We start from the raw sequence: 23,374 nt of genomic DNA, 5'->3' as shown, positions 1-23,374 counted from the left end.
AAAACCATAAAAAAAGGGCAGGATATTCTAGCCTGTGGGTTTGGGGGTGAGGGGGAGATCCATCATGACAACAGAGTCTTTCTTGAGACCTCAGCTATGGTAGGGTTCTGGTTGAAAGGGGTAGCGGTCTGCCTGAGCAGCAGGGACAACTTCTGCAGCAGGTGGGCTGTGCGGTAGGAGGCGGGAGGTAGGGGCCTTTTGTGAGCACCTGAGCAGCAAGGTGGAGTTTAGTGTTGGCCTGGGGAACAAGAACTTGGTATCATCCTGTAAATTGCAGTAGACGCCAAGAAACTGGAGAGGACTGTATGTCCACAACGCTGAGGACAGTGGCTCAGTTTGTGATGGATTGAGTAGAATGTCTGGTATATAAGTGGTCTCCTGTTGCAGAGGGTGACGGTAGGGCAAGAGACTTGTGAACATGGGGAACATGAGGACAGTGTGTTCCTCCAGACACGTTCTGTCCTGCCCACCCACCCACTTAATCCACTGACCCTGTGGGATGTTTGATGCATTGCCTTGGGGGAAAAAAACAGTGGGGCAGGTAAGGACCCGCAGCCTTGGGCTTATTCTCCATCTAGCAGGGTCCAGACCAGAGGGCACAGCTGCCCATCAGTGCTGGGCGGAGCTTCAGGGGGTTTATGAGTCACATGTACAGAGTCCGTTTGTCCATGACTTCAAATGTGGACTCCTTCCTTCTGAGGTCTTGTGCTGTAATGCCTGTAGCTTTGGTCTTCCCTGGTGTTTCCGTTGTCTCCATCTTGTGAGTATGCAGAAACTTCCCTCTCTCTTCTCTTTGAGACACAAAGAGCTAAAATATGTAGCCCAGGCTGGCCTCACATTCACGTTCCTCTTGCCTCCGCTTCTGGGGGTCTGGGATTAATAGCTCATGCCTCCATGCCCAGGGGAGAAATTTCTTAAAGACAACACATAAATAAAAAAAAAATTAAAAAGAGAGAAAGCCCACCAAGAGAAGGTAGTTCATTTCGAGACATGTAGAATCACGTTTTGATTGTGCCAGGAGGACATGCCCTTTGTAGACTGAATCTTAACCTTTGCACGTTTATCAAGCAATCTAGACTTAGTGCATTGCCCTTGAGAGCTCGTCTTCACTCAGCCACGTAGGAATGTGGTAGAGTCAGGACCGATGAGGCGCTGGGCAGCTCTGGTGTGGCAGCTGTTAGAAGGCAGAAGTGCAATTGGCATATTTTAGTAAGAGTTTATCATTTACATTGTGTTTAAAGGAAATGATAGGGACTAAAATGATGAGTGCCGTGACTAATTCTAGATCTTTTTTGTTTGTTTGTTTTTGCAGAGAAATCAGTAGACTGGCACCATGAGATAACAACCAGAGGCGGAGGGAGGGAAGCAGGGAGGGAGGGAGTGAGTTGAGAGGGAGAACTGGGAATGGCTTGAGATTTTGAAACCTCAAAGCCCACCCCCAGTGATGCATTTCTTCCAACAAGGCCACACCTCCTAATCCTTCCCAAACAGTTCTACCAACTGGGGACCAAGCCTTTAAATATATGAGCTTATGGGAGCCATTCTCATTCCAACCACCATATTCTCTTAAATCATATATTTACATTTTTTTCTAGTTGTTTTTCCTTTTTTAAAAAAATACTTCTTTTTATTTTATTGCATTGGTGTTTTACCTGCATGTATGCCTGTGTGAGGGTGTCAAATCCCCTGGAACTGGAGTTACAGTCAGTTGTGAGCTGCCATGTGGGTACTGGGAATTGAACCTAGGTCCTCTAGAAGGGCAGCCAGTGCTCTTAACCACTGAGCCATCTCTCTGGCCCACTGGATGTTTTTCTTGATTCAGTTGCCTGTTTATAAGGGCAAATGTTTTATCTTTGATGCTTGGTACATACTGTATGCTCAATAAACATTTGTAATAGGAATAAGTGGGTGAAAACACATGAGCCTCCTTTTGGGGGTTCATGTTGGGTGTGGGCATAGTGACCCAGGCTAAGTTGATCCTATGGGATCAGACCTCCTCTGAACTTCTTGCTTTCCTGTCAGTCTGACAACTGTGGGAAGCTGCGATGGGTGGATGGATGTTGTACCCCTCCTCTTCCTCCTCTCCCATCTCCTTTATTTTTATAGCCCCTGCTTTGGAGACCTGGGGAGGATCATGGTACTGACTTCTCAGGTGGCCAGCAAGGGTGGGTAAGATGGAGCTGTCCTTGCCACCTTGGGACCCGTTTCTCTTAGAGGGGAGGGATTGCTGAAATGCGAAAGCCTGGGCTCTGGGAAGTCTGGGTGGCCATCACGTCAGGTTAGAACATGATGAGTTCAGTGCCATGAGGCGTTTCCTGCGCTCCACTGACAGAAGTGGTTTTGCCACCCTGGGAAGGACCTAGACTGAGGCGATGTTCACTTGAATACAGTCTCCAACCCATGGGAATATTGCGTAGGGAAGTTCAGTCCACCCTGGGAGAACAAAGAGCCAGCAAGTGAGCACGTGGGAGGTGGTGGACAGAGAGAGCATACACCGCTCTGCCCCCTCCCCCAGGTCTCTCTGAAACCCTTTAAGCAGTAGGGATAAATGTAACCCTAAAGCTCAGGCCTCCTAGACTAGATGGGCCCCTCTGAAGGATTTCGTTTTAGTGTTTGGTTCTGTACGTTTCTCTATAATCTTATAATTGTTTTCTTGTAGAGCCTTGCTAGTATAAACTTACAACTTGAACAAGTTATTGACGCTTTCTGCTTTGTAGAGTGCTTGGCCGCAGCCCCTGTTCACATTGCTGCATTTGTAATGACCTAAGGCGGATCAGGGAAGGGGGTAATGGATAGTGGAACATAGTGGCTAATGTTGCCTTTGGAGTCAGGGTTAAGTGTGCTGGGTACCAGTGTGGGGTGGGAGGCCTGAGCTTTGTTGATCCGGTCCTTCGAGCCAGAGTTGTAACTCAAGAGTTGAAATGGAGCAATGGTAAAGTCGGAGTGGAGGGTTAGGAGTGATTCTACGTTAGTGGTTCTGGGCTGCCTTTCTGCCAGCAGGAAAGGGTTAGAATTCGGTGGGATAATTCATTACGCTGCCTGGCCCTTAGCACCTAGGAGGTTGGAAAAGAAGGAAAAGTAGCATTAAAAGAGACTCTAGTGTTGTGATGGCTTTTGAGAGTAAATGTGCAGAAAAGTTTGTACTGTTGTGTGAGCTGCAGGGCTGACCTGCAAGTCACTCTGTAGCCCAAGCGGGCCTAGATCTCAGCTGACTTCCTGCTTCAGCCTCCTAAGGTCTAGGGTAACCAGGGTGAGCCACCGCGGCTGGCTTCCTAAATGCAATTTAAAAATTGACACATTCAAAGCATTGCGGGGCAAAGGATTCATCTACTCTTTGGGACCACTCACACATCTAAGCTAGTTTTTATTTAACCGTCACATTGGTGTGGACGTGGGGATGGTCTGACTCTGGACTGCTTCTTCCCAGGGTGGCTCTTCACCTGCCCTTCTCCCCATCACACCCACCCTTTCTGTTCTTTTTAACCTTCTCCAACAAACCCTAGCCACTCTGTCAGCTCTGGCAGCTTCCGAAACCTCTTCAGAGTACACCTAGTAGGGAATAGCATGCCTCCCAATGCTCCAGAGTCCTGTTGATTGCCCATTGCCAATGGAAAGGCATTTCGCAGCCTGTGGTGGTTCATACGTGCAATCCCCATGCCAGAGAGAGTGAGACGGGAGCATTGTTACGAGTTTGAGGATGCCCAGGCTAAGAAGTGAGCTGTATCCAATATGGACAAGAGTTAGACCTTGCCTCAAAACAAAACAAAAAACAAACAAACAAAAACAACAATAATAATAAAAGGGAGAGACACTTTCCCAGGATTTGATATGGGGCTTCTTAGATCACATGCAAAGACCCTCACCCCATATCCTTCTGTGGAGTGTGTTGGGCGTGAGGGAAGCCGAGCACGCCTTTGCTTCTGTTTGACTAGTGTCTTGGCTAGTTTTAATTTTGAACTTGACACAGCTTAGAATTATCTGAAGGAGAGTCTTTTCTTAATGTTCATTTTTTAATTTATTATTTTGTGTATAAGAATGTCTGTCTGTGTACCACATGTATGCCTGTTACCCGAAGAGGTGGTAAGCCTCCATGTGGGTGCTGGAAATCGAACCTGAGTCCTTTGCAAGAACAAGTGCTCTTAACCACTGAGCCAGCTCTTCAACCTCTGGAAGAGGATCTTAATGAGGGGTTGCCTAGATCAGGCCGGTGGGCATGCATGTGAGGGGTTGCCTAGGTCAGGCCCATGGGCATGCATGTGAGGGATTGCCTAGGTCAGGCCCATGGACATGCATGTGAGGGATTGCCTACATCGGGCCCATGGGCATGTATGTGAGGGATTGCCTGCATCGGGCCCATGGGCATGTATGTGAGGGATTGCCTACATCAGGCCCATAGGCATGCTTGTGAGGGGGTTTTATACTAGCTTGAGGTTGGAAAAACCACCCTGAATGTGGGTGGCACTGTTTTGAGGGCTGGACCCTTCATGGTAGAAGTGTGTATAAAAGCAAACTAAGAATAAATACGCATGCCTGCATCTATTTTTTTCTCTGCTCCTGATTGTGGATGAGCTGTGACTAACTGTTGCAGGGTCATACCCTGATGTCCCCACATTGATGGATGGTAACCTGGAGCTGTAAGACAGATACAGCCTTCTTCCTCCTCTAGGTTGTTTCCATCAGGCTATTTTATCACAGCACGGACTGGAAACTAGGATGGCAGGTATGTCTGGTGCTGGCTGGGGACCCACTCAGGGGACTGGGTTTGTTGGTGGTTTTGTTTCCAAGGAAAATCCCTGGCTGAGCAGGGCAGCCCGCTGCTCTGTGTAGTGCCTCCATGTTGCTTCTGGAGTCTTACTGCTTTGGTCTTGTTTCCCCAAAATACCATTAAGAGAGAAGCCATAAATAAAGGGAGTAGTTTGCATTGGTGCACAGATCTGAGAAATGACAGGACTGAAATAATGGACACAATCCCAGGGGCTATTAAACCATTAGCAGAAAACTTGGTGGTTTCCAGGACTTGCCCTTATGGAGGCACAGTAAGAGGAAGCGCTACAGTGAGATGATCAAAGCCGTTCTAAGGAGAAAGTCTCTGAGTGGTGGGCAGTGAGCCTCCAGCTCCTGGAAACCCCCGAGGAAGAGTGACTGAACTGGGTGGCCTATAGCTTTAAGAAAGCGAATTCATAGCAGGGAAGGAGGGGCAAGAATTTTATGTTCTTGACCTGGTGTTCTGCTGGCACTGAGGAAGGGAGGAACTTAGGGAAAGAAAAGTAGCAAATGCCATAGATAACACTGTAAGGCAGCTTTTAGCCTTTTGTATACACTGTTCCTCAACTGTATTGAAAAGTAGCCAGTGAAGGCTTTCATTGTTCTGAATTGTGGGTGTTTCCCCTTTTCTAAGTCCTGGGACTTCTACACCTCTTCTCTTACCCTTAGACCCAGATGGTCATGACTGCCTGGATCTTTACCGCTGGCTGTCCCTACTGGATCCTTCTGCCACATGTCCCTCACCCCTCCTGCTTCATGTTTTCGCTTGTCATCCTGAATTCCATTTCCTGGAAGTGCAGGACCCGCCCCTCCCCCATTTAGTCTTGAACATCTTCTGCTTTCCACCTGTGTCACATCTGAGCTCCTGGTGGCTTTATCTGTCCACAGTCAGCTAGCACAGGAACTGTAGCAGGGGAGGGGGGTAGGGGAAAGTCCTTGTTCCTCTGCTGTACTCTCTCTAGCTGGAGTGGTTCCTGCTGTTGGAACACGCTTGGTAAATATTTGTTAAGTGAATGGGCATCCAGGCAGGTCTGAGATAGGAGCCTGTGAGTTTAACCCTGGAAATGGAAATTCTGCATGTTCGGAACATAGGAATGAGCAACAGAACATTGCTTCTCACTTCTAAGGCCAGTGTGGTGTGCAGTTGAGTGAGTGTTGGTGGGGCTAGCTGTTAGAACTACCCATAGGTGACCTTACAGAAGCGATTCCACTCTGAGCCAGACAGAGCTCCCAGCCTGGTAGCAGCCTCTCTGTTCTGTGAATTCCAGCCATTTGTCTTCTTGAATGCTTGTGGATTTTTATCTTTTTTTCTTCTTCCAGAGATCTGCTTTTCATAGAGGAAACAAGAAAAACTCACAAAACAAACACCCCTACTGTGTTCTCCTTAAGAACGATGCATGTCATGCATCATCCTGAGTATGAAACCTGTGTGAAATCCTGTGTACGACATAAATGTAAAGAATAAGCCATAGGACCAACCCTGTGCACACATTGCTGGTTAGCAGAAGGCTTCCTTGCTTCCCTCCCCCTCGCCTGTGGTAACCGCTGCCCTGATTTCTGTGCCATCACCTTGCTTTCCTTCTTTCAGTGGCTTATGTCTATCCCTACTCCATTTATTGCTTAGTTATGTATAATCTTGTGACTGCGTAATGAAGAGCCATGCTTTATTCAACACATATTTTTCAGCAGCTTGGTTACCCATTTCCCTCAATAAAATGCCTCCCTGACATTGAACCATGGCACGTGTAGCCAGAGTCCACTCATTTTCACCCACGTGTGTTAGCCTGTGGCCTGACTACTGCTGTTTGTTTATTCTCCTGCTGGTGGCTGTTTGGCTTCTAGTTGTCATTGTTACTATTACATATAGTGTTGCTGTGAATGTTCATGCTTCTAAAGATTTTTTGTTCTATGTGTATGAGTGTTTTGCTTGAATGTATGTATGTGGACCACATGTGGAGGTCAGAAGGTGGCATTAGATCCCCTGGATACTTCTGAGCATCAATGTAGGTGCTGGGAACAGAACCCAGGTCCTCTGTAAGAGCAACAAGTGCTCTTAACCACTGAGCCAGCTCTCCAGCCCCTTGGACATTTTTGAATAGTGTTCACACATATAAAATTTCCTGTAGAGAATATATCGTCTGTGAGAGACTTCGGTGGGGCATATCCGTCAAGGTGAGATTTTTTTTTTTTATGCTGCAGTAGTTCACCCACCAGCAGAATTTATTTATTTTTTCTCTTTTGGAGTTGGACCCGGCCTTGGACGACATGCCAGGCAGGTGCTCTACCAACTGAGCCACACGTCTGTTTCAGGGAATTTCTTTTTTTTCATGCTGTCCGTCCTGTGTGAGTCAGCAGTGGTCTCCTCTCACTGAAGTCATTCAAGAATGGCTGAAGGCTCTATCCACAGTGTCTCCGTGATCACTGGAGCAGGCTTCATCCAGGGTGTCTCTGTGATCACTGGAGCAGGCTTCATCCAGGGTGTCTCCGTGATCACTGGAGCAGGCTTCATCCAGGGTGTCTCCGTGATCACTGGAGCAGGGGAAAGCCCCTGGTAAATGTCATATTGGCCGGTAAAGGTTCTTCCAAAGTGGAACATGTTTCTTTTCCTCTGCAGTCAGTAATATTCCTGTGATTGTAATAATTTCAAGATTGACGTACTAAATTATCGTCTAGGTGAGATGTGAGTGGTAGGGGCATGGTGGCCAATGAAAGGGGAATGACTCCTTCTCTGCTAAGAGCTGGTAGCTAGTGCCTACTCTAAGAATTCAAGAGGCTGGATGAGGTGATACAGGTCCACGATCCCAGGACCAGGGATGCAGAGATAGGAGGATTGGGAGTTCAAGGCCAGCCTGGGCTCTTTGGTGAGACTCTGCCTCAGAAACAAAAACCACCCAAACTGCCATGGATGTGGTGTAGTGGTCGAATCCTTTGTACAAGGGTCTGACCCCTAACACTGAAAATCAGAAAAAAGAAAATTCAGATAGTTTCATAGGCTTGAAGAAATGAAGGAGAATACACTCGGAGAACTGGAAGAAGTCGCTCTCAGGAGCAGGGGACAGGAGGTCAGGCTGGGGTCAGGGGACTGTGTGTCGTCCACATGAGCCTTGCCAGGGCTGTTTCTTTGCACACACCTGTAGCTTTGATTAAACAGAGCAGAAGCTGAAGTTTGGAAGAGCTTGGTAGTGTTTCAGCTAGCATCCCTGTGTGGGTACTGGGGACCAGGAAGATGATAGGACAGTGTCCTGTCCTAGCCTCGGGAGACCTGTGGCCAGTTCTGTGTCCCCTTGGTGGGCTGTGTTTATTCTCCCGATGTCTAAAATGTGTGGGGCGTGTTTCATGTAGTCTTGTACCTGTGTTCAGAAGTGAGCTAACCTGCTCAGGTGTTTTCAATTAAACTTAAAAGATAATCCACTCTAGATTTTTTCTCTTTAGAGAGGAAAGCAGTTTAGACTTAGGCTCTTTGTGTTGCCTCCAGTCTAGAGAGGTGCCTGTCACATGATACGCTCCCTCTAGGGTCTCAGGTTCTTAACCTGTAAATAGTAGTAACGATCACTATCACACTACCTAAACAATTTTTGTATTGCAGAAGATTTCTTGTCCCACACCATTTTGTTCTCCATATATGCTGGCAAAGTCAATTTAGTTACTCAAAATCAGAGAAGAAGAAATTCCCAGAAGGCTTCTCTTCCCCACAGCATGCAGCCCTGTGCTCATAAAGCTTTACAGTCTGACGGAGGAGGAGATAGGGCAGTGGTGGTGGTGCGACATTAAGTCACAATACCAAACTACAAAGGGTGGTGAATGCAGGGAATGCAAGAGACAGCATCAGATTAATGAATGCGGAGCACCACGAAGCATGTCTCAGGACATGCGATCTCAGCTGAGATCTGCAGGGTTTGTGAGATGGTGTTAACTGGGTCAAAGGTGGAAGAAAGTACCTAGGAGAATCAGAAACAGTGTGTGCAAAGGCCCTGAGGCCACTGAGAGTCTGTTAGAATTGACATTCCCAGCGCTGTTCAGTAAGCCCTGTAGTAGAGGAAACAGTAGGAACCAAGGGGTGGCCAGAGGCACAGGAGAAAACCAGCAAGCGTCTTTTCCCTGAAGCTGAAGTCTATGCAGGAAGGAAGGAGGAAGAAGGCTGACAAGACATTGGGAGCCTCTGTATGTGCAGTGTGAGTGCAGAAGTTCCTGAAGATCAGTGGTCATTGAGCGAAATGAGAGGGCACATGAGGAAGATCGTGAGTGCATTACACTTATTATTCTTTTCTGTTTTTTATTCACTGGGACTTGAGATATGACTCACAGGTTAAGAGACTCACTGGCTGCTCTTCCAGAGGTCCTGAGTTCAATTCCCAGCAGCCACATGGTGGCTCACCTATCTATAACGGGATCTGGTGCCCTCTTCTGACTAACATGCAAACAGTGTGCTGTATACATAGTAACAAATATTTTTCTTTTGTAACAAATATTTTTTAAAAAAGTTTATTATTCGCCAATACACAGCATCTGTGGAATGCTCAGTCTATAGGTGGTCGAGCCAGGGGAAGAGATGGCAGGCCTTAGATGGGTCAGGGTAGGATTTGCGTAAGCAGGAGCCAGGTGAGGCATCCCCAGGAGAGGCTTAGGTGTCATTTCCCAAGGAAGTTTTGCTTTTGAAACCATGCCAACTACTCTGCACAGAGAAGAGATAATTGCTTCAGTGACCAACTTCCTGTACGTAATGAACACATTCGTGTCTCTCCCTGGCTGGAGCGCCTAACACGCTATAATTTTTGAGTGACCGGGTGTTAGAAGCATCTTTTGTTCCAATAATTGGCCTGTCACTTGGGTTCCTGCCTCAGAGATCTTAATCCTTGGGAATTTCCTGGTGATCGGAGCATTCTTTGTCCTAGTGAGGCAACCTTTGGGCTCCTGGACCAACCACGATCAGAAATTTAGAGTTCCCAGCCCCAGCCCTGTGCTCCTGGGAAGAGAAAGGGCTTAGATCAAATCAACAATTGATCCTATATGATGAAACTTATATAAAAGTACCTAAACTACAGGGTTCCAGGAGTCCAATCTGGGAAGACCACGTTGCTAGGGAGAGTGGTGTTCCTCAACCTCACAGAGACTGTAGCTTGTAGGCTTGGGTGTAGCCAGCTTTCTTGGCTTGCCCGCCCCCAAATCAGGACATGGACACACTATTATAAGTGCTCGGCCTTAGCTTAGGCTTGTTTTTTTCTCTTTAACTTAAACTAACCCATTCCTATTCATCTGTGTGCTGCCCCAAAGCTTGTTTACCTCGTCTAGGTACTGCCCATCCTGTTTCCCTGGTTCCTCCAGGTCTGTCTGTCTGTCTAGCCCATGACTGGCTGGGCCCTTTGCTGGCTGGTTGGCTCCCCTTTTCTCTCTGCCCACCAGCCCCACTTATCCCTCCTCTGCCTAGCTGTTGGCCATTCAGCTTTTTGTTAGAACACTCAGGTGCCTTAGGCAGGCACGGCGACAACATAAACACATGCCGCACATCTTTATATAGTTAAACAATTACTCTGCAGCGCAAACAAATGTAACACATGTTTACTTAGTTAAACAAATATTCTTTTTTTTGAAACTCCTTTCTTTTTTATGGAAAAACATCATTTTCACACAATATACGATGATTATGATTTTTCTCTCCCCAGTTTCTTCCATGAAACGCTTTTCTAATTTAGGGGGTGGGTTGCTGAGATGACTCGGTGGGTAAAGGTGCTTGCCAACGAGCTTGATGACCTAAGTGTGTGATTCCTGTAACCACATGTGTACCAGGATTTTTCTTTTGGGCCACCAACCAGCTCCCATATCATGACACGGAGACTTCTTATTATAAACAAATATTCTATTGCACAACATTTTCCCTATTTATTTTTCCTATGACAGTCTGTATCCATTTTCTTTTCTTTCTTAAGTGCCTATGCACATTTTAAAACACAGCATAACCTGTTTAGAGTGTTTTTCCATCTACATCTGCTTTACTGTGTTCTGTAGCCTTCTCTGCATGAACTGAACCTTAAACTTGCTGTGTAGCTCTGCGCAGGCGGCTGGCTCTGCCCCACTTGTGTCTGTGAAAGTTCTACTTTGCGCCCATGGGCCTGATCAAGAGCTGTTCTGGGAGTTGCATTTAATCCCCAGCTCTAGGAAGTCGGTGCCCACACTGTGGTGGTGTTTTTCTTAGCTTGTTGTTCCTACTTTAATGTGCTGGATGCTCAAGTGCTCGCTGTATGGCAAAGCCATGCCTCTGTACTCTACGCGCACCGGGTTACTAAGAAGCCGTGTTAGCTTTTTGTTTTTTCTTTTTTTCAGTTCTCTCAGGCTCTACATAGAAATATGTGCTCTATGTTAGGTGCCAAATGTAGCCAGCTTTCTTGGGCCGCCTGCCCCAAATCATGATGTGGAGACTTACTATTAATTATGAATGCTCGATCTTAGCTTAGACTTGTCTTCTATTAATCTGTGTGCTGCCCTGAGGCTTGTTTACCTCATCTCTATACTGTACATCCTGCTTTCCTGTTTCCTCTGTGTCTGACTGACTCCCTCGCCCTGCCTATCCCTCATCTGCCTAATTATTAGCCGTTCAGCTTTTTGTTAGACCGACCAAGCTTAGGCAGGCAAGGTAAAATAGCAGTACATCTTTATATAGTTAATTATTCTGCAAAACAAACAAATGTAACACATATTTAATTAAATGTTCTATTCCACAATACTTGGGATCTTCTGGACCTCATCCTGGACACCCCTTTATCTGATTATTTGTCTGTACCTGTTGTATTCTTTATAATAAGTTGTTTCCTGGGTGCTGGGGGCTGTTCAAATAAATTATCAAATGTGAGAAAGGGGGCATGGTGATTCCTAGTTTATGGTTGATATACAGGTAGAAACTGTAATGAACATCTGAGGTGGGTCAGTCCTATAGGATGGTACCTTTCACCTCCAGGATCTGCCTGAGTTCCTGGTAGTCGGTGTTCTGATGGAATGCTGGACATCCCGTTGATGTAGGGAGAATCCATACTTAACTTGGTTTCAGAACTGTTAAGAATAGAAGTCGCCTCCCAGCTCAAAGAATTAATTAATAGAACGTGGAACCCAAGGATGTCTTTTTAGCACTAAATGGAAAATGTATCACTGGGAGAAAGGTAGTATTGGAGGAAAATTTAAAACTTGAGGAACATGGGCCAGGTGTATAGCTCAGTGGTGAAGTGTTAGGGAATGTTATTTTCAGGTGTGTGACTTTTGTTTACGTTGCATTTGTTTAACTCTGTGGAGCTGTGTTACCCTGCCTGTCTAAAACATCTGATGGTCCTAATAAAGAGATGAACAGCCAATAGTGAGGCAGGAGCAAGGATAGGCGTGGCTGGCAGGCAGAGAGGAGAAATAGGAGAATGGAGAATGAGGAGGACATCGGGCCAGCCGCGCAGCCAGCCACGGAGTAAGAGTGAAAGTAAGATACACAGAAGTAAGAAAAGGAAGAAGCCTGGAGGCAAAAGGTAGTCGGGATGATTTAACTTAAGAGAAGCTGGAAAACACAAGCCAAGCTAAGGTCGGGCATTCATAACTAAGAGTAAACCTCTGTGTGTGATTTATTTGGGAGCTGGGTCTTGTTCCCCCAATAAAGGCTAAAAGAACAAAAACAACACACAGTAGTGAAGCAAACCAGAGGCCCTGAAAGTGAGTAATGTGACTTACCTGGCGTCTGGTGACACATGGTGCCTGGATGTGTTCTACGCTGTCGGTCTCACCCAGAGTAGATGGTGATGGGGCTCTTTGCCGGCTTCACTATTTGGCTCAGGCTTCATGTCTCAGCATCATAGAAATGTTTTGTTATAAATGGTATGACCAGGATTTGAGCAATCCAGTTTAGGTTTAGAAGAGAACTATAGGTAGATTATCACTTCAGTGGCTTACGTGGACTGACCAGGAGTTTGGCTCTTAAATACTGTGTTAAATTCTTGGTGTGTGGCAGACCATGAGACACACACCTTTCAGCAGCAGAGACTCATTCGATTTTAGCTCATGGTTTCAGGATTTTCAGTCCATGTCTGCTGGCCCCACTGCTGTGGGCCTGACATGAGACTGAATACCAGAGCTGGGAACATGATGGAACAGGCGCTCACAGTGACCAACAAGGAGAGAGAGACCCCGGGAAAAGGTACAGCCATCAAGGATGCTTGACCAGGAACCTATTTTGTGGAGCTAACCCCACTTAAAATTTCCAGAACCCACTGAAAGAATATCATCAGCTGGGGCCAAGCCTTCAAGAATGAATGTGTGTGTGGGTGCATTTTATAATTAAAGTGCAACAATGATTGACTGTTTCAGAGAGTCTTGAATGTGTCTGTAGCCCATTGGCTGGGATGCAGAGGACTTTGTCTTCAGAATGCAGGGGCATTCTTCCAGTGGGGTTTGCCTAGTGAGGAACAGCTTAGAATAGACTCTTGGATTTTTCCCATGAGAAGTGGTGTTTGAATGACAGAAACACTTCCACTCCACGAAGGCCTTCGCCCAACTGCAGAAAGGAGCTGGAGGAGGTGCCGAGAGCTAAAGGGGGCTCTGGGCTGTGTTGTTTCAGTGTTATGATTTAAGTGTAAAACTTGAACGAGGCATGAGGCTTGCTCTCAGAATCTGCAGCTTGAGATTGATCTCACCTGTGTGGGATCCCATAGCAACAGTATTTGGTGGGAAGGATCAGGCTAGGTGTTAGTGGATACAGTGTCTCCAGACTCTACATGCGAACCACACCTTTGCGTTTTTGCTTTATTATGTAGCTTCTCTTGGATTCCTTAAGAAAGGGGGATTTGGACATACGGTCAGCTTTCCGAACGGATAAGGTTTATTGCCTGTGCGTGTGGGATTAGGTTGCAAAAGCAACACGTGGGACAAGGGTTGCTTAAGGTGAAAACAGCTGCAGAAACAGCAGGCCACCTGTCCCTCGGTAACGTGGCTGTGCTGTAAAGAGTCACTGGGTGATAGTGTCCTGTGAATTTGTATGGGGCGTTCTTTCTCCCAGTAACAGGAAGTCCATGCTGATGTGTTGCTCAGGGTGTGTTGGTTGACACAGATTGTTGAATTTGATAAGTCAAACTTGAGATGCGAGTTGAAGACCCTAAGATGATGTCACAGCCAGAGGTCAGACAGTTGTCTATAGTTTGCTATATTAGTGGGGAGGTGTTATTGGCGGGGACAGTGGTATACTGATGGGTGAGACATTTCACTGGAGCAACAGTACTGGTTTCTGCTGTTTGAATGGGCTTGTAACCACAGGTCACATCTGTACTAAGTGGATGCTGTTTCCCCTTTAGCCTTTTGCCCCTCTTCATTTATCCAAACAAATATTTTGGTCTGGGAAAGGAAAGAGTTGGGAGCCCATTGTAGAACTGGAGGACTCTCTATGGTTGTCGTGTATCTCACGGCACAAGCTAATTTCCTAGTTTGGATTTTTACTTCTTATATAACCAAGAAAGCCAGGTGTGAGCATTCAATATAAAAAAAAATAAAATGTCGAGTTAAACTCTGCTAGATGAATAAAATTCATTTAGGCTGAGGATGGATGCAGTGTGGGCACCTGCAGTGGACTCAACAGGCCAAGTCAATGTGACATTTAATTGCAATAACCGAATTGCATGCAAGAGCACCTGTTGCCAGCTAACCATGCTGCAACTGGTTGACGTTTGATTAAGTGGTAGCCAATCTAGGAATTCTCTGTGCTTTGCCGCTGTTTCCCCTGAACGCTGTCAGGTTGTTCGCTTGCATTCTCAGAGCCCGCTCTGGTTCTAGGAGCTCTAGCTGTCTGGTGTGAGCAATGTTTGAGGAAATCACGGTCTTGGTGTAGTGGGTGAACTATGAAGCAGGGCTCCAGCAGCCCCCCTCCTTTCTCCCAGGAACCAGATAACTGACATAGGTGTCTCACAGCTCATGTACTGATCATTGTTGGTCAGAGTAAGTTCTTCCCTGACTTTTCAAAGCTCCACGCATCTATAGTTTGAGTTCTTTGAGTCTGATACACGTTTTCGTCTGGCCTGGATTTAGAAGATGTGGCGGGAACAAGACTGGGTCCTGGAAGGAACCCTAAGGTGTCTAAGTTACACAGAAATTGAACTGGGTTCAGTAGGATGGGATTGGATCATGGAGAGAGGATTCCCCACTCCCCCCAAAATAAAAACAAACCAAACTGAAGTGGGTTCAGTAAATAGGTTGGACTTTGGGGAGGCATGGAGTTGGGGTTCCTCTAGACCCAGGGAGTGTGGAGCTCTGCCTTCCCTTACACTGTCATGAGTTAGCCATGCTGCTAGAGAACTAGTAACAGTAGGGTGTGCTGGGGGCCGGGGTGTGCCAGGGGCCAGGGTGTGCCAGGGAGGGCATGCGACCCTTCGGGGGTTTGTGGTGATGCCCGAGTTAAATAGAACCTGGACTAGTCCCAGGATCTGGAGCACCTCTGTTTGGAACTCTGGCCAATTTTATGTATAAGAATTCCCAGAGCCCATACTTCTTTTTGAGAATAGGATAGAACTTACCAGAAATTACAGTGGCCACAGTTATGGAGTTCTGCTTTGGGTAAAACTATTTATAGAGTACATTATAAAAGGAAAGTTCAGAATCCACGAGACAACAATGGAATGTATAATATTACCCTTGAGACAGAATCTGTCTCAAGGCCAGGCTGGCCTTTCGAGTGCTGGAATGTATGGAGCTTTAAATTTTTATTTCTTTATGTGGGGGTTTGAAGTGTGTGTGAGCATGCATGTGGGGGTCGGGAGACGGCTTTCAGGAGTCAGTTGTCTGCTGTGGAAGTGGGTGCTGGGTGCTAGGGGGGTAGCACTCGGCATCAGCCTAGTGCAGGCAGCTTTACCACTGAGCCATCTCAACGGCTCTGGGATGGATATATATTTAAAATTAGTATAAAGAGACCTTTAAAACAACTAAGTGTGTGTGGGAGGGGGTTAGTTTATAGATGTTGAACCCTTAGATCAGTGGGATCTGTCACTTTAAACACCTTTATGTGCTGATCAAAACTCTTGAGCCTATAGTAAAGGATCCTAGTTGGAAGGTGCCCTGTGGGCCCCGTGTTAACAGGACCCTCAGCTTCAGTAAAAAGGACAGAGGCAGTTAGAATACTGCGGCTTCAATTGCTTTCATAGCAATACTTAGAGGAGGTGGCTCCTTTTGGACCTGGGGCCGAGAGAAGATGAAGCTTCACCTTTGACCATGACATCCTACCTAGTGTTTCTCTTTGTCTTGGCCGGGAATGGTGTTCAGGTCTGAAATCTGATCTACAGCAATCCTGAGGCAGTTCAGTCAATGGAAAGGCGGGAGGTTCTGGAATCAGCCCTCTCTTTTCCATGGGCAAGGACAGAGTGGGTCTCCTCAAAATGACTGCTGAGAACGCTGAGTGGGCAGGAGGCTTTGTTAAGGTGTTGTGCCTGGTTTAGGTGGAACCTCTCCTGAGGCAGACTTGATCTCCGAAGATCGTTGTTGGTGCAGTTGGGAATCATCTCTTGTTGGAGAGGGTTTACCCTGGCAGTTTGTTGTCTTTCTAGTGCTTTGGACTTTTAATCAGTATGGATATTCAAAAGAATATATTTTGCGGTGATAATTTTTCAACTCTTTCAACAACTTACTTTAAGCACTTCAAGCATATTTATGGTAAACATAAATCTGTTGTGAGCTTGACAATAGCTTTGGGACTCTTGAACTTGAGGTCTGTCTACCGTGTTTTTGAATTCACAGATATCTATGAAATGTCTGGATATTTTTGAAGAAAGTTAAACCGCTAAAGCTTCTGAGAGTTTTCAGTGCGATCCCACAGCAGAGTGCCCAGGTGTCTGACTACCTGAGGCTGCTCTGAAAACCAGCTCTGCCCTGCTGGCAGCGAGAAGTGTGTAGTGGGTTCTAACTGGAAAGCATCGAGTCACGGAGCAGCAAGGTGGTTGAGGCTGACGATGTGTGGCATTCAACAGATGCACAACCATCGAAGTGTAACGCAGTCTGAGAGGCACAGGGAAGTGACAAGGTAGATATATGTAGTTCCTTCCCTCATGGGAGCCGCAGGAGAAGCAGATGCACACACGGTGGGGAAACACAGGGAGGAGAAGGGGGGCTGTCAACTCTGTCACCTGTGTACTTCTGCAAGACAGGGCTTGGAATGGGCTCCCTGTGTCAGCATTTTTGTACCACTTAATACAGATCAGAGAGCTGCTTCTCTCTTGAGTCAGTTTTTCTCAGCTTAGCTTTACAAAGTGTGGGAATCTAGGTGCAGTTGGGTCTGTGGGTAGCCAGAGCTGTATGATGAGGAGACATGATTCCAAGAAGCGACGTTCATTCGCAGATCGCTGATTTCACTCCCTTAGTCGTCCCTAGAAGTTGAGATTCCTACCGGTGAGCAGGTGGCAGCTGAAACTGGAAGCCGTTCCTGTGTGAAGAATGCAAGGCGTGCCCTCGGTTGGCTGAAGCTGCAAAGCAGATCTGTTCGCAAGTAGAATTTTGTAGCTTTTAGAATTTTGTCTGGTCTTAATAGGGTGCAGGTTTGATTAGCACTCTTGACGACTTCATCCTCTGAAGAGGTGGGACTAGGTTTCCCTTTGGAATCTTGTGTTTCTCGAAGGACCGCTGCATCCAGTGCCCTGTGGTCTTACTGGATCAAGGTGTTTGCTGTTGTTGTTGATGAGTTTTTGATCTGTAATCCAGGCCCACCTTGACCTCACTGAGTGGCTGAGGATGACCTTGGGTTCCTGAGCCCCTATGCTGACAACGAGAGTGTGAGCCACCATGCCTGACTTGATGTCGTTTTGTCGAGCTCAATTTGTTGGGAGACCATGCATATGGACTTAAGCCCCTGCAGTGGCCAGAAGGACTAAGTCAAATAGGTTGGTGAGTGATGGAGTTTTGCCTGAAGGAGGTCTAATATAAGTAAACTAGGTTATAACTAATTGGCTGACTGATTAAGCTGTAGCCAGTCAAGTACTTTTATTTTTTTTAAGTTAATTTGCAAATTATTTTTGTCTTGTTTACCATTCTTCAAGCAAGCACTGCTGACCATGATCCATCTGAGGAATTTTCTGTAGCATTTTACATAACAGTATACTTTCTTTGAATTAAACTTTATAGGAACTCTAGAACTTTATTTAATTTATAAAGCAAAGCCAGAGTTTGGCTTGTTGATGCCCAAGTCTTCCTAAGACTCCTGCCCAGAGCTTCCATTTATAGCAGAGAAACTTTATGGGTGAGGGGTAACCTGAGATGCCTGTGACTGATGGACTGGCGCAGAGAGGTCCTCGTCCTGGAACTGGTTGGCAACACACATGCCCATACACTCTACCTAACATAGATATGTACATTCCTGAAAAGCTTTATTTAGATTTATAATTGTGCAAATTAGAAATCTTCCCATTATAGCATCAGAGAGATTGATGGCTTTTAAGTATGGAACATTCTATTAAAATTTATATTCTCTAAATAAAAAATAAAAGAATTTAATGTGGATCTGGAAGCACTCACCTATTGATTTTTTTAAGTACACTAACATTTGAGTGATAGTATCACTCGCTTTACAAACTGAAAGTAATTTGATTGATGGAAAGGAGGGAGGATGTGGAGACGTATTGGGTAATCAAAGTCTGCCCTCATGGAACCTAAAGACTACCTTGGTCATGCAGGGCAGGAGTTCTTGGTGTGCATGTATGTGCATAGTGCCACATATGTTAGCTTGGGCAGTATTTTACTGGGGCACATTTAATTAAAATATTTGGTGTCTCGTGTCTCCATCATATATGAAGATCTTGACTTTTTATAGTGCTTACTGTTCAGGTCAGAGGCACCTGGACCTCTGAACACTGTCTTTGTGGCTCTCTTCTGAGTTAGGTGTGTTTGTTGATGTCTAGCCTAGGGCAAAGCACTTGGATTTGGAATAAGCATCTTTGACTCTGCGAAGACTTGTTCACCAGAGACAGGAGGCGTGTGGAGCATGAGTGCATAGCTGAGTGGAGCCGTGCTCTGGGCTGAAGGGTGCAGACACCTGTCCCCTGGGCTCAACCCTCTTCAGCCCTATAGAGTATGGCACAGCCACTCTGGTTGATAGATGCTTCCCTGTCTCCCCTACCCCCGCTCCTTGTGTTCAGCAGCTCAGCTGTTTTCTGGAGGAACCAGGGGTAAAGGGGACTCATGTTTCTGCTTAAAAATAGCCCCGACAGCTGTGGGTTCAAGGCTTCTGATCACGAGGATGGCACCTGTCTTGGGGCTGGGACAGGTGTCTCCTGGTCACCGTGCTCCACACGGGTCAGGGCAAGTCCTCATTCGAGCTGGGAGTGGAGGCTATCTTCTTGTAGATGAGAGAGCTGGGAAGAGGTTCAGGAACTTATCTGTGCCCAAGATGGGTTTGCTTGGTTGTCCTTTACCTGAGGTTAGCTCTTTCCCATGAAACAACTGTTTAAAAGATGGGTTCCTGCAACTCATGCCTGAGTGAGCGAAAGAGATGTGGAAGAGTCTTCTATTTGATTTCCACACAGGCATCGTCCTTCTCCTGAAATACCTTACATCCGCTCTGTAGCCTGTATTAGCTTTGAACTTGTCATTCTCCTGCCTCAGCCCCCTAAGTGCTGGGATTAAAGACATGTGTCAACACAGCTGCTCTTAATGGTTTAACCCATATAAAAATATTGTGGCAAAAATATATTGATCATTCGACTCACCACCTAAACTGTTAAGAGTGTGAGGTTGAGTGGCCCTTCACGAGGTGCAGCCATTACTGCCATCTGCCTCCAGAACCTTTATCCTCACGTGGAAATGCTGCCCATCCCCCCTCCCCTCCCCACCAGCCCCTGTCTACCACCATTCTCCTTCCTGTCTTTATGGATTTGGTTATTCTTGATCTTTTCTGAGAGTGGAGTCATACAGCATTTATTCTTTTTTTTTTTTTTTTTTTTTTGGTTTTTTGAGACAGGGTCTCTCTGTAGCTTTGGTGCCTGTCCCGGAACTAGCTCTTGTAGACCAGGCTGGCCTCGAACTCCCAGAGATCCACCTGCCTCTGCCTCCCGAGTGCTGGGATTAAAGGCGTGCGCCACCACCGCCCGGCCAGCATTTATTCTTTTGTGTCTATCTTATTTCACTCAGCACGGTATCTTCAGGTGTCCCAAGGAATGTACTCAAGGCTCACACTCCATTGTATGCACTCACACCTTCACTCATTGTTCATTGAAGGGCATTGAGTTGCTTTGTCCTCCTGACTATTGGAAATGAGTTCCGGAGAGGCGGGTTCCGGAGAGGCGGGTTTGCCAACGATACAGTTATCTGTAGGTTCCTGCTAGCAACCCTTTACAGTATGTATCCTAAAAATGGAATTGCTGGCCCATGTGGTGATGGTTAAACTTTGAGATCACCTTGACTTTTCCCTGCTGACTTCATCTAAGAGGGAAAAAAATGACTTAGTGTTTCCAGGTTTATTAAGTCTTGTTTTGGATTTCATGGGCTTTGTTCTAAGTGAAGTGCTACGAGTTAGTTTGGTTTTGGAGGCTATTCCCAACACATCCTCAGTTCTATCTGTATGTAAAGTGGGTGCCATTAGGAGGCAGGGAAAGTAATCTTGTTTCTGTTATCTGGATGTCCTTAGGCCTTAGTTTCCTCTTCTGTGAAATTGAACCAATGACACAGAAACAGTAATGGTTGTGAGTAATTGGGAAAGTGGATCTGAACCACCTGGGGCAGTGTTTAGTCATTAGCGGGCTGGATCCTGTTGTCAGGGAGTGTTGTAGAAACCCTGTGGCAAGGGTTGACTTTCATACTCCACTTCAGAAGGGAGCTGAGGGTAGACTCGGGCTGAATTTGGGTCTCACATAGGCGTTTCTCCTCCACCCCACTCCTCACCCATTTTCCTCACCTGTGAGGAGGCCGGACCTCTCACCTCCCTGCCCTTCTCTGAAGATGGCAGACACGTCTCATGCGGTGTGAAAGAGCTGGGAAGAGGAATGTCTGTTAGTTCAAGATGCCCGCCTTCTGGGTCATAATTTCCTGTTAGCAGCTTGGTGCTGCGTCTCTGTAGCCTAGGATTTGAAGTACCTATGTGACCGTGACATTAGCTCCCAAGGCCCTGTTTCTCAGAGAATATCCACACCAGGTGGGGCATGTGATTGGAAAATAGAATAAGACAGGAAAGAGGGACTAAGAAGGACTTGCTCTGATCTCCTCTGGCCATAGCCACTGTCTTCCTCTGAATTCATTTTCCCATTCTTTTTGTGGTTCTGGTTTTTGAACCTGGTGTCTAACACATGCTAGTCAAGTGCTCCAAGACCACACTCCCTACATAGCTCTGTCTGTCCTGGAACTCAATGTGTAGACCAGGCTGGATTTGAACTCAGCTCCACCTGCCTCTGGCTCCAGAGTGTTGGGAATAAAGGTGTGTGCCTCCACTCACAGCTTACCTCTAGCAGATTCTCACTCTGTAGCTCTACCTGGCCTGGAATTTGGCTCTGTAGCTCAGGTTGGAACCAGACTCACAGAGATCCTCCTGTCTCAGCCTTTAGGTGTCCTGGCCTGCAGACTCTATGTGTTGCTGTGTAGCATTAAAAGCGTCTTGTCTCCTCTCTCTAGGCTACTTGACAGTACTGTTAGCTGTAAAAAGACAGGAAACATCACCTAACATATGTTATTGCTGATCTTGAGGTTTGGGGGCTGGCCACTTTCCTTCAAACCAAAATAAAGGCTTTGGATATATAATAAGCAGCTCCGAAATGGATCTGTCTATACTGTGCTTTGTGGAAATCCTCCCAGAGAGGCTTTTGTCTGTGTGTGTGAACGTCTTTGTATATTTTCTCAAGTTCCTGACTCCGCAAGGGCTTCATAAATCTGTCAGACTGGTATTCGGAGTGGTGCAGAAGTCATGGAAAATGTGATGTTTTCCACGGTTTTTCCTTACAGGCTCATCGTGTATCCTTTTAGGAGGGAGTGGCTGTGAGGAGCAGGTTCAGGAATGTGGGGCCGTGTTGTCATAGTCTGAACCCTGGACTCAGCATGCAGGGGGCTCCGTAGGTGCTGCTTTGGCTGGCTAGCGCTTGTTGGCCAGAAGTGATGTTGTCTAGAGGAGTGGCCGGAAGGCTGCTGGATGTTTGGCTGAGTGCATTTGTCATGGGAGACTGCCTTTTTTTTTTTTTTTTTTTTTTTAACAAGCATAAAAATATCGTTTTGCTCAAAGGAAATTGATTTACTCAAGAGTGCCGTGAACCTTGGTGGTCTTAGGTTGTGCCTGTGAGATAGCTTGGTTTACAGGGAAACTTTGTTCTGAGGCTCTGACCCCCTCTTGTGGGAATGTTCAGCTTCCTGTGCTGAGCTATGAGAAACCCTCCCGTGCCTCCAGATTCTCTGGCCCACTCGGCTCCTTCATAACTGGCTGCGGCATTTTTTTCCCACAGCTTTACAAGTAACAACAAAATAAGTGCCTCCCCTGCCGTACCAACCCTGGGCTGTGGACCAAAACAGGATTGTGTCCTGAGCATTGGAAGAGAAAAGCCAAGTGGAGTCTGGTTCCCGATGTAGGCTTGTCTGCTGCTTTTGGAGAGAACAAGCCTTATTTACTTTTTTGAACCCCTTTGCCAAATCACTCCTTCAGCCACTGACCGTACCCTGAGTTAGTATGAAGTGCTCCCTTACACTGAGAGGTTTTGCAAAAATGGTCGGGGGGCGGGAATTTGCAAAATGGCAGTGTGGTAATTTCCTCTTGTTCAGTCTTCATATAATCCCTCAGGTGTTTCAGATGTCCCCCAAATAGTTTCTTTAGGTATGTTCATGTGCGCATAGGCGTGAGTTTGCACCCCCATGTTCATATATTCATTGTGCTTGTATGCACGTAAGAGAGTGAGAGAAGGACACACACACACACACACACACACACACACACACGGGGGGGGGTGTGGAGGGAGGGAGGATGCCATTTTTAGGAACTGTCCACCTTGTATTTGAGATAGAGTCTCTCCCTGGAGCCTGGTGCTTGCTGATTAGGCTGGACAGGGTGGACAGGGAGGTCTTGTCTTTGTATCCCCAACACTGGGATTTTAAGCACATTTCGATTTGCTTGGCTTTTAATGTGAGTATTGGGGTTTGTGTAGCAAGAACTTTACTGACCTAAGGCCCGAGGGCAGTTTCTAGCAGTTTCTCTTACAGCCTTGAGGTGTCAGACGAACTTGAGACAAGTCACACATCCGCGTTACATTTATGTCAAGGTTGAAAGTGTGTCACAAGAGTGAGTCCTGCTTGGCTGTGGCATAGTGTTTTTGCCTTTTGTCGGCAGCAGTCTGTACACCGGTGTCACAAGACTGTCCCACCTGCTGCTGGCCAGTAGACAGCAACATACATGTAAATATCTCTGCTGTGGCAAAGCACACTTTATATGGTGACCAAGACTCGGCACTGTGGTGACACCTTGGGATTCGCTAGGGAATACAAGTATGGTTGGGGGAGGGGCTGCTGTTTTAAATTTATTAAGTGTTGGAACAATTAAAATCCTGCCTAGTTCAGGAGTGTTTGTGGGTACATGTATTTATGGCTCCAGTTTATCACAAGAGCTGCTGTCTTTGCGGGGGGGACATGATGATTGCTAAGGTGGCATTATTTTAGAGAC

At 46.5% G+C, this 23,374-nt stretch overlaps 1 protein-coding gene across 5 annotated transcripts in view; it reads left to right on the top strand.

Annotated features, from left to right (window-relative positions):
- Tbc1d8 (TBC1 domain family member 8) overlaps positions 1-23,374 on the top strand; it is a 99,575-nt gene that overhangs the window by 1,191 nt on the left and 75,010 nt on the right. The window lies entirely within an intron of this gene.

Source organism: Chionomys nivalis, chromosome 19, assembly GCF_950005125.1.
Source record: "Chionomys nivalis chromosome 19, mChiNiv1.1, whole genome shotgun sequence".
Classification (NCBI taxonomy): Eukaryota; Metazoa; Chordata; class Mammalia; order Rodentia; family Cricetidae; genus Chionomys; species Chionomys nivalis.
Note: the sequence above shows the minus strand (reverse complement) of the source record. Positions and strands in the feature narration are given on the sequence as shown.